Below are 10,542 nucleotides of genomic sequence, written 5' to 3'. Positions count from 1 at the left end.
GAGTGAGCACAGGACTGTAGCTAGGGTGGGGGGCAAATAAGAGTTTTGCCCTCCAGAGCACCAAACTTCAGAGGGCACCAAAACCTAGAGCTGAATCTACTTGTGCATGTCAGAAAAATAAATGCCAATGCCTCCTGGTCTATTGGTTGTTCTTGCTTCTGTTTTTGAAAGAAGCTTTCGTTTGGACATTGTGCTACTTTGCGCTTCTTTTTCTTGGTGGTTCCTCATACCATGTCTTATGGCTGAATAGGTTGGGAGAGGTGGTGCCGTTTGCTCCAGGCACCAAAATTTCTACATCCAGCACTAAACGGCGAACAGATGTCAGCCGGTGCTCCTCGTTTCCTGCTCACCTTTGGGCAATGTGGCAGGAAGGATAAGGTCTCCTCAGTGCTACCTAGAAAGGAAGTTTGAGCTGCTGCCTCCGCCTGCCCATTCCCTCACATTCTCTGGGCAGTGCAGCCTACAAGGGCTGCTCCTGGAAAGCCCAGGTCTGTCCTGCCTCTGTGTCCAGATGTGGCGAGCAGAAAAGGAGCAGCCACTGCCTTTTCTTGCTTGCTAACTTCTCTCAAAGAAAAAGTTAATTGCCTCTGAACGGTGGAGGCAACACTACTAAGGCGAAGAGGCACTGCCTACAATGCTCAGGCCACATTCAGCTGGCCTACTTCTATCTGCTTCCCGTCTTATAAGAAGGCCATTGGGTGGCAGTGGCTATCAGCTACCTCCTCAATCTCTTTCTCATTTCTTCTCTCTCAGTCTTTGAAGAACTCAGCATAATTTTGAAGAATTTTCAACAAAAATCCATAGTATTCTCCTCCCCAGAGAAAGAGGAGATTCTTCCTGATAGGTGATTCTCTGCTCATAAAAGGTATGGGAAGAAAAGACTGAATTATCCAGTCAATGGATTGTTATAGAATCAAGTGGACTCCTCACAGACTCTGTATTTTGTCTGGGGGAATCGTGCATGCAGCTGTGTAGTATGAACATACACACCCACACACCCCCAGCAACACTCTGTTCATTCCGTCTTTTTCTTACTGTATACAGTGACTCCCGGAATCCTCAATCAGCATGATCAACGCCAAGCACTTTTGAGATTTCTAGTCCAGAACTACTGTAGTCCAAATTTAGAGAGCCAAGGTTCTGCACAGTTGTGTTAAATGTTAAGGGATTGTATTGCAGTGTCATGGAAAGGAAGGTAGAAGGGGACAAAATGAAAATTAGTTGGATCTCCCTACCTTTGGCTTTGACTTCACTTTCTGTTGCCCATCCTGCCCAAGCAGTCCCAAAGGGCACGAGCTGCCACTATTTATTATTGTGTGTTCCTGGGGGTTTCCTGGCTGGATACATGTGCGTGCACACACACACACACACACACACACACACACACACACACACGCACGCACGCACGCACACACACACACACACACACACACACACACACACACTTTTTCAGCTTCTCCTGCAGACTAGAGAACAAGGGACAAGACTGCTATTTACTCTTTTTTTTGTCTGAACTCCTCCCCAGCAACAGCTGTTGATCAAGCTGCTTTTCCTTCAGAATGGGAATCTCAGTTTTAAGCATGTATTAGCTGCTCTCAGAGTGCAAATGTCATGTGACTAGTGGCTCTGAATAACAACTGGAACCAGTTTTTGTTCTTAAATGCTTCTGATTGTATTTGTCATTTCAGAGGAATTTCTCCTAATATGGAAATTCAAATAAGAATGCTAGTATGAAGAGCCATATGTAAACAGTGTTCTGATTTCGATAAATTTACCACCTTACAAGTAAATCTAGAAACAATGAAATTACTGAATTTTTGCATCTGTTTTCATCATGGAAGATGAATGGCAAATACTCATACCTGAACTAATTTTTCAAGGCATCTGAAGAACTAAGTCAGCAGAACTTTAACAACAAATTAAAACCAACAGATTAGCAGTTCTGAATGGGATCCAACCAAGAGTTTTTAAAACACTCAAATGGGAATTTGCATATGTCATACCAAAATATGAAATTTCCTTTGAGTGCTGGAAATCAGCTAATATAGTTCTAGTTTCTAAAACACTAATTTAACGTTTCTGGGTAAACCAAAGGCATTATTAAATACAAAATTATCATGGATATACTGTATGTTATCAAATCGATGACAGAACAAGTCTTGCTGAAGAACAGTCAACATGCTTTGTATGAAATTAAACCCTGTCTCTCTATAAACCTTCATAGTTTTTTTTCAAAATGCCAACAATCATGAACTTCTAAATAGTGAAATTCTAGAAGAATTTTCCCATAATCCCTTCTAAGTTAACCTTGTAATTGTGGGATAAGAGGGTAAGTCCTTTTATAGATCAGTAACTGGTTAAGACAAAGCAAAGTAGCAGTAAATACACAGTTTTCAAAGTATAGTGAACAACAACCTCTCCCTCCTCACCCAAGGATTCTCATCGGAACTGGTATTTTTTGAACTTTTTCCTAAATGATTTGGATTTTGCAGGAGCAGTGCAGTAAACATGTTTGCAGATCACACCAAAATATTCAGGGTGATAAATATCAGAAAGCAAATGATGAAAAGCACCTGTGAAACTGCAAGGGACACTGCACAGAAAAAGATACAGGGGTTTTCCTTTGATGCCTGAAGGCAGCCACCTTTTTCCTTTCCTATCCAATAACCCAGGAAGGGATGGCACATTGGATGTGCTGCCATTTTCAGGTCATTTCTAAGACACACTTTCAACAAGTGCAGCAAATATTTGGCCTTCTAGCACTCCACTCCAATTAGAATCTGAAAGAAGGAAAGCAACACTCAGAGCACTATATAGATAAATGCATTTGCTGAAAAGTTGTAGATTTCTCTTTTGGAGAAACTGCATGTAAATTAAATGGAATAGCTTACCGGTCAATATTGCAGTAGGGACATGATCTGAATCAAGATGGTCATCAAATAGGAGTGGATTGAACCATGTGTTTCTAATTATTTTAGTTACCTCCAGACCAACATATCAGTTCCCAGGGTCTGCATTTTCAGAACTGATGGAGGTTTTATGCTAAATTAGGGTAGGGTTGGTGAGGACCCTTCCTTCTAGCAAAGGCAGGCAGATATCAGGCTTACAGATGCCACCCATCCACCCAAGAACCCCAGACCATTTACAGTGGTGCCTCGCTTAGTGATCACTCCGTTGAGCGATGAAATCGCTTAGCGATGGGGTTTTGGCCATCGCCAGAGCAATCGCTTAGCGATGGCCCCTATGGGGGAAAATCGCTTTGCAATGATCGCGGGGAAGCGATCATGGCAAAGCGACCCTTTTTGCACAGCTGATTGGCTGTTCCAAAATGGCCACCGGAAAAACAAAATGGCAGCCCGCTGTTTTGCCTCGCTTTAGAGGCACCGAAAATGGCCACCCCTATGGAGGATCTTCACATAAGGTCAGTTTTTAAGCCCATAGGAATGCATTAAACACGTTTTAATGTGTTTCTATGGGCTTTTTAAAATCACTTAGCGATTAAATCACTTAGCAACGTTTTTCCTGGAATGGATTAACGTCGATAAGCGAGGCACCACTGTACCCGAAACCACATGCAAAATATGGACTCAGAAGGAACATACCTTAGAATTAAAACATTTGGATTTTTTTTTTAAAAAAAGTGGTGGTATATGGCAGTTCAGTGTAATCTCTACTAATAGATAGAAATCTACGTTCTGTCCACCACTGCTTTATGGTATACTTAGAGTCATGGTTATCTAGCCCATTTCTCAGATATTAAGAAAAGAAAAATGATGTCTTTTGTGTCTAAAATTTTTTAGTTAGTTAGTTAGTTTGATTTTTATACCCCCATCTGGCCGAGGCCACTCTGGTGGTTTACAGTATATAAATAAAATCAAATACAATTTAACATAAGAAAAATATAAATAATAACATACAAATAAATAGTAAATTCAAAGCATAAAAATACATCAAAATAAAACATTTAAAAACATTCAAAATATTTAAAACATTTAAGATGATGAACATTGGTCAAATAGGCTAATTAGACTGATCTGAGTTTGAAGGTATGATGGTATGGAATGCCTGCCTAAATACATTAGCTTGTTTTTTAGGGACTTCTTAAATACTGCCAGTGAATTGCAATCGGAAGTTCATTCCATAGCTGATGATGGAACTTAATTTTTTAGTATCCATAAGCAGGGTTCAATAAACATGTCTCTAGGTAAAGATAAAGGCTCCTCTTGACATTTAGTCAAGTCGTGTCTGACTCTAGGGCGTGGTGCTCATCCCCATTTCCAAGCCATAGAGCCAGCGTTTGTCCAAAGATAGCGTCCATGGTCACGTGGCCAGTGCAACTAGACACAGAACACCGTTATCTTCCCACCGTGGTGGTATGCATTTTTACATGCCTGCAAACTGCTAGGTTGGCAGGAGCTGGGACAAGCGATGGGAGCTCACTCCGTCATGTGGATTCAATCTTACGACTGCTGGTCTTCTGACTTTTCAGCACAGAGACTTCTGCAGTTTAACCCGCAGCGCCACAACGTCCCTTCAAAAAAACAACAACACATGTCTTTAATTATCCCATAAAGTGGGGTTAAGCAGAATGTATGATAAAAATGTTGCAAAAAGGAAAAAAAATGTGTACATTGCCACTCAAAGCTTCTTCTGTGCAGAGATCACAAAAATACAGTTGTGTGTGTCAATGCTTCATGTGGGAAGACATACTATTTTTCTGTGTCTCACTGTACAAGTTAACTTATGCATAGGGGAAATGACCATAACAGTGAGACATGTACAGTATTTGGTAGTAGCTGGCATGGAGGCATTCCATCCAATTGGGCTGACATTCTATAAACACAATACATATGTGCTGTGCAGAAATATTTGGTGATCTCTATTTGGGGCTAATAACATAATAATGATCTGTTAAGGACGGTAGACTAGTGAAAGAACTAGTCAAAGGGAAACAGAAGGAGTAAGATTTTTCTATAGCTAGCTGAACAAACACAGGATTCATGAAAGCTTGTTGCACCACATTCACCAAACATTCTTGAATTTAATGTGCTTATATGAAAACAGCTATTTTATAAGATCAGCAGTTTTTCCCCCCGAACAAATCCTCATAAGTCATGCTGCTAGGTTTCTTTCCCAAATAAATATTCATTATCTATGTAGTAAAAAGAAAGACCTGCTTGTTGTTTCAAAACCTTTTGAGATTCATTTGGACACATGAAATGCCATTATTCCAAAATCAGAATAACCATGATGACATATAACCTCTGGTAGGAAATGAACAGGAAGAAGAAAGAGATGAAGAAAGTCAGTTAAGAACCTTAGATCTGATTTACTGTCTGTTGGCGCAAATTCGTGTATCCATCTCTTTTCTTCTTGGGGGAAAAAGGTGTGTGTGCGCAGAACTGGCCAAGTGCTAATGTTCTTCCCTGACTTGACCACTACTAGCCCTGATGGTGATGACTGCCAGATATGACATTCACTGCATTGATGAAGCTGCTAACTTTACAGTCAGAGACTCTGGGTAAAATTCAGATCAAAACTACTGAAGGACTTTAGAGAGAAAAGCCTTCAAAGAAGATAAATAGCCACCATCATGCTCTTCAGCATCTGGAGTGGGCAAAATGTGGCCAGTAGAGCACATGCAGAAACCCACTCCATTTTGCCCTGCCCCGATCCCTTGCCATCTTGTTACTTTGAATTCTGCCTGGAAGTGAATTGGCAGCCAGTGGAGGTGCTACAACCGGGGGGGGGGGTAATATGATCCCTGTGACTAGCCCCAGTTAGCAATCTGGCTGTTACATTTTGGACCCGCTGAAGTTTCTGGACACTTTCCCCACGTTGAGTGCATTACAGTAATCCACCCAGGATGTTGACTATGGTGTGTGTTACCATGGCCGGATACTTGTTATTAAATGGTATTTATTTATCCATTTATTACCGTATTTTTCGCTCCATAAGACGCACCTTTCCATAAGACGCACCAATTTTTTAGGAGAAGAAAACAGGAAAATATAATCTGTTTTCATCACTCCATAAGACGCACAGACTTTCCACACACACCCCTGTTTTGTGCGGGAAAAGTGCGTCTTATGGTGTGAAAAATACTGTAATTCATTCCATTTAAAAACGAACCAGTCTGGCAGAAATCACCCTACTGATCTTTGCAAGAGTTTCGAGGATGGAATCAAAATATCCACTCTAAGAAAAAAGATGAAAGTAGAACCCATTGCTAAACAAATTTGCCATGAAAAGGAAGGTTAAAATTAGAGATGGGGGTATACAAATATCCCCGCACAGGTGGTGTTAATGAGGGTCCAGTCCCATGGGGCCAGATGGTACACTCACTGATCCACCGCAGACGCAGACAGCATGATTCTACGAATGGCTCTGCAGTGCGCAGTCCACTCACTACTCCTGGCAAGAGGTGGGAGGACAAGCCTGGCTGCAAGGTCGAAGAGTAGCGAGCAGATCGTGCACTGTGGTGGATTGGTGAGTGGACCGTCCGGCCCCATGGGGCTGGACCTTCATTAATGCCACTTGTACAGGGATATTTGTATTCGTATACAAATACGGATACCCCCTTCTCTAGTCAAAATTAAAGTATTGTGAGTTCAAAATAAACATCAACATTTGTTCTTGCTCTTTTGCTGTTCTGTTGTGTTTCTTTCAAAGCAGGACTGGAGAACTCAAGAATGGACATGGCATTGGCCCCTGCTTTCCTTGAAAGGTGTGTTGAGTTTAGCTATTCAGAAGAAGTTCCCAGGGCATACACTTCTATTACCATCCAACAAATGGAGTCGTGGTCACCTTATGTGGTAATGAACTATCTTGTCATTACAGTGCCATGGGAAGTATGGTGGCGTTGTGTTTCTACAACATGCCATTCTCATAGAATGTACAACCACATGACCACATGGGGAACACACACTTAGATCAAACTGATAGATGAGTTGTTTTGTCCCTGTATTTCTTCTGTAAAGCAGTTAGTCCAAAGACTTACAACCAAGATAGAGAGTCTTTTCTGGAGGATTCAAAATAGATTGAAAAAGCAGTCACTGCACATATCACCTGCACCTCTGGTAAACTTTTTCAGCTGCTTGTTATTGTTTCACAAGCCTGAATAAGTGGTTGTTTGACCAAAGTTAACAGGAAGACAAAATATTTTTATGGCACTGAAAGTCAAGCTCTCTTAAACTTCTTTCAGTTCATTTGAAAACATATTTGTTTCCAGTCTTAATGTCTTATTGCCTTCAACAAAAACTGAGGTGCTGCAGCAGGTGTTGGTTGCATGTGCTATTTTTGAGTGCCCTGCTTCATGTGACAGCTTTGCTGCCTGAGAACCTCAGAAATAAGCAGAAGGCAGTGGAGTCACATAGACAGTAACATAATGTGTTTCTGGGCAGTGACTGTGACCTGTGGAAGTCACAGACACCATTGATTTGTCTTCATTTTTTGTTCTGTGATTTAAAGATGGTGTCAGTAATATTGGAGAAAAATTGTACCTACTGGTTTTAATTACAATCATAATTGTACAACTATTGTCCATATGTCATGGTTTTTAGTAAACAAAGTTCTCTCTTCATTTCAATCACTGAAAACAGCAGGGATATTTGTTCCAAGAGACTGTGGTCCTCAGAGGTGACAGGAAGGCAGCATGGACCTTCACAAGAAAATAGCACGAACAACTAAAAGTCCTGAGGAGAAGAGGGAAAGATCCAGGTGACTAAAGATGTGCATGGCAAACATTTTAATATTTTTTTCCATATTGAATTCTTTTAGGAGTGCCCCTTTTCTCATATTTTTGTATATGTGTCATTATGTTTTACTTGAAAAGAAAAGCAGGCATTATTCCTGCTCCAGGGCATTTTACAGATTCAGAATTCCGGCCTCTCCCAGACATTCTGATCGCCTGCTAACAACGGTCCTCATGATGGTATTGAATGAAAATTTCTCAAACAATTTGAAATACAAAGGGCACTGGGAGGTTACACACAAGAGGGAACATGAGAGAAACATTAAACTTATATCAGGTAAATACAAAAGAAAAATAAAAGAAACAAAAGACAAAAAAATTGTGGCACCTTAAAGACTAACTCTTGTATTTTAACGTGAGTCATATTTTGCCAGTATGATATTCCTGATATCTTATTTCTGTCCATTAATTATTTTGTGTAGAGATTGTTCCATTTATCCTATGTAGAATGCAGATGGACATTATTGCCAAAAAAGGGCATAAATAACATTGGCAAAGAATAGGTAAAAGTACTCTTGATGAGGACATCAGGAATGGCAATACACAGAAACCTGTTTCATGTCATTTTAGTTTACCTGGACACTCCGCATAGGATCTGAAAGTTGCCATTCTTGGAAAGAGAAACTACAGGGCAAGAATTCAGAGAGAGAGAGAGAAAGAAAGATAGCTGAGTTAAAATATATAAACATGCTGGACACTCATATCAGTAGACTCAGTACTAGCCAAGGTATCTTTGGGTATTACAAAATGTAAAACACTACAATTATTGTGCTGTACCTGCTGCATATCCTAGCTATATTTCCCTCCTAACTACCATATCTGCCTTAAAAACTTCAAAGGTAACCAGAGATTCTTAACTCATTACTGTGTTGTTCTTGCTGTCATCTATAGCCTGTGGCAAATTAACCACCTACCATTGTCATTGTTTATGGAACAAAGCCTCCTAAAAAGGAATTGAATATCAAACAAGAGTCTTAAACATCATTGCCAGCTGTGTAATGCCAGTCTCCTTATTTTTATCCATTTTGTTCTTGCTGTTATTATTCTGAGCTAGGGGTTCCATCACCCACTAATCACTGTTGCTTTTTAAAGTTCAAAGCTCCAGTGGAAAAAATCTAAATATTATATGGGAATCATTACTAGGCTGACTCACACAATTTGCAAATTACATCTTCTAACCAACCAACCACCCACCCACCCACCCACCCAACCAACCAACCAACCACTATCTCTTTATTTTGGTGCCATGTATAAAGATACAAACATTTGCCATGTAATCTCATTTTTATGTCTGAGGAAATTGATTTGATCCACAACAATTCTGATTAAATTATAGTTAACCTTTAAAATACCACAACACTTGTATTTTGCCTGTTTTTATCTTTCTTTTGTTTTGCCTGATACGCTTGCACAGACTAACATGGTTAGCTCTTTTAAAACATGAATGGGTGATGGCGGGGTGGATTTTCATACTAAGCCCATTGTAAGTATTTCAGTACATGCTGGCCAAGATCCTGTTGTGTAGTTATGCCCGAGGAAGGCAAACAGCATAAATTGCAGTGACTTCTCACTGGCAATTAATCAGTCCCCTGGCTGGACACATGCCCAAAAACCTACGCAGAAATTTATCCGTTGCTATCAAGAAGCCAATACAAATTATGCTGTTTGCATACTGAGGTGTAATTACGCAACAGGATTTTATCCATTTTTGGCCTCTGGTTTGTGTATTGCAGCAGCACACATCCAAGCCGTTCTCAGTGAAGGGAGAAATCTTCTTTCTGTATACTATAGAGAAGTTTCAAATATTTTGTTACGTATCCTTCTGAAAGAGTTACTTGTTATTTTATACCAGAATGTAACAAGAAAAAATTAAATGAAATGAAGTATCCATCCTGACTTCTGCAGGTAGGTCAAATGGTACTTTCTCCTTCTGTTTCGATGGTGGACTTCATAGAAGGTTCAAGCACATTCCATTTCCAAAGAAATGTTTTCCTCATTCCTATCCAATGATACTGGCTTATTCCTTGGAAGTATTACCAAGCAGTTATTTCTAAACCTTCTTTAAGCACCTGAGTCCAATAAGTACTTACCACTGGATCCATAGCTACTACGGCTCACATCCTCCAAATTGTTTCTCTGGTCTCCCATCTCACAGCATGAATGGACCTTAATCTCACAGGGCTAGACTGAATAAAAATTTACTTTCTGGTGAAGAATGCAGAGCTTCTTTAAGAATACATTTAGAAATATCATGTGTTGCCTACCCTCAGTACGCTCAGACTATCCAACTTCAAAATATCTAGCTATGACCCTTTCTATTGTTATGCACGCACCCCATGACAACTGGAGCTATTGCATCTCCTCCAGCTGATGAGATTTCCACAACATCTTATGAGCCCTTCTTGGGGGACCCCATATGCAGATGCTTTTATGGAAATGCTCGAAGCGTCCGAGCAAAGATGGGACAGATGGAACATTTGTTGTCTAGGGATAACATTGATATAGTGGCCATAATGGAAACCTGGTGAAATTCAGAGAACCAGTGAGGTACTGCAATTCCAGGGTATAAACTCTATAGGAGGGATAGGGAGGGGCGTGTTGGAGGTAGGGTGGCCATCTATGTCAAAGAAGGGGTAGAATCCAGCAGAATGGAGATGGATAGCAGGTCTGCCTCCATCATAGAATCACTGTGGGTTAAACTACCAGGCCCAAGGAGTGATGTGATAGTGGGGAGGGGTGCTAAGGAATTAAGTTGCTGATCTCTTAACTAAAATATGCAACTTGTCCCT

The 10,542-nt window shown here is 40.4% G+C and overlaps 1 long non-coding RNA gene across 1 annotated transcript; it reads left to right on the top strand.

The window, feature by feature from the left end:
* Nucleotides 1-6,669: 6,669 nt before the first annotated feature.
* On the top strand, nucleotides 6,670-9,639 carry LOC144588939 (uncharacterized). The gene is made up of 2 exons (XR_013544705.1): nucleotides 6,670-6,727; nucleotides 7,602-9,639. It is a non-coding gene; the product is annotated as an uncharacterized LOC144588939 (long non-coding RNA).
* The last annotated feature ends 903 nt before the right edge of the window (nucleotides 9,640-10,542 follow it).

The sequence above is a fragment of the Pogona vitticeps genome, chromosome 4, assembly GCF_051106095.1.
Source record: "Pogona vitticeps strain Pit_001003342236 chromosome 4, PviZW2.1, whole genome shotgun sequence".
Taxonomy (NCBI): Eukaryota; Metazoa; Chordata; class Lepidosauria; order Squamata; family Agamidae; genus Pogona; species Pogona vitticeps.
The sequence above is the reverse complement of the archived record's forward strand: the minus strand, read 5'-3'. Positions and strand labels throughout refer to the sequence as shown.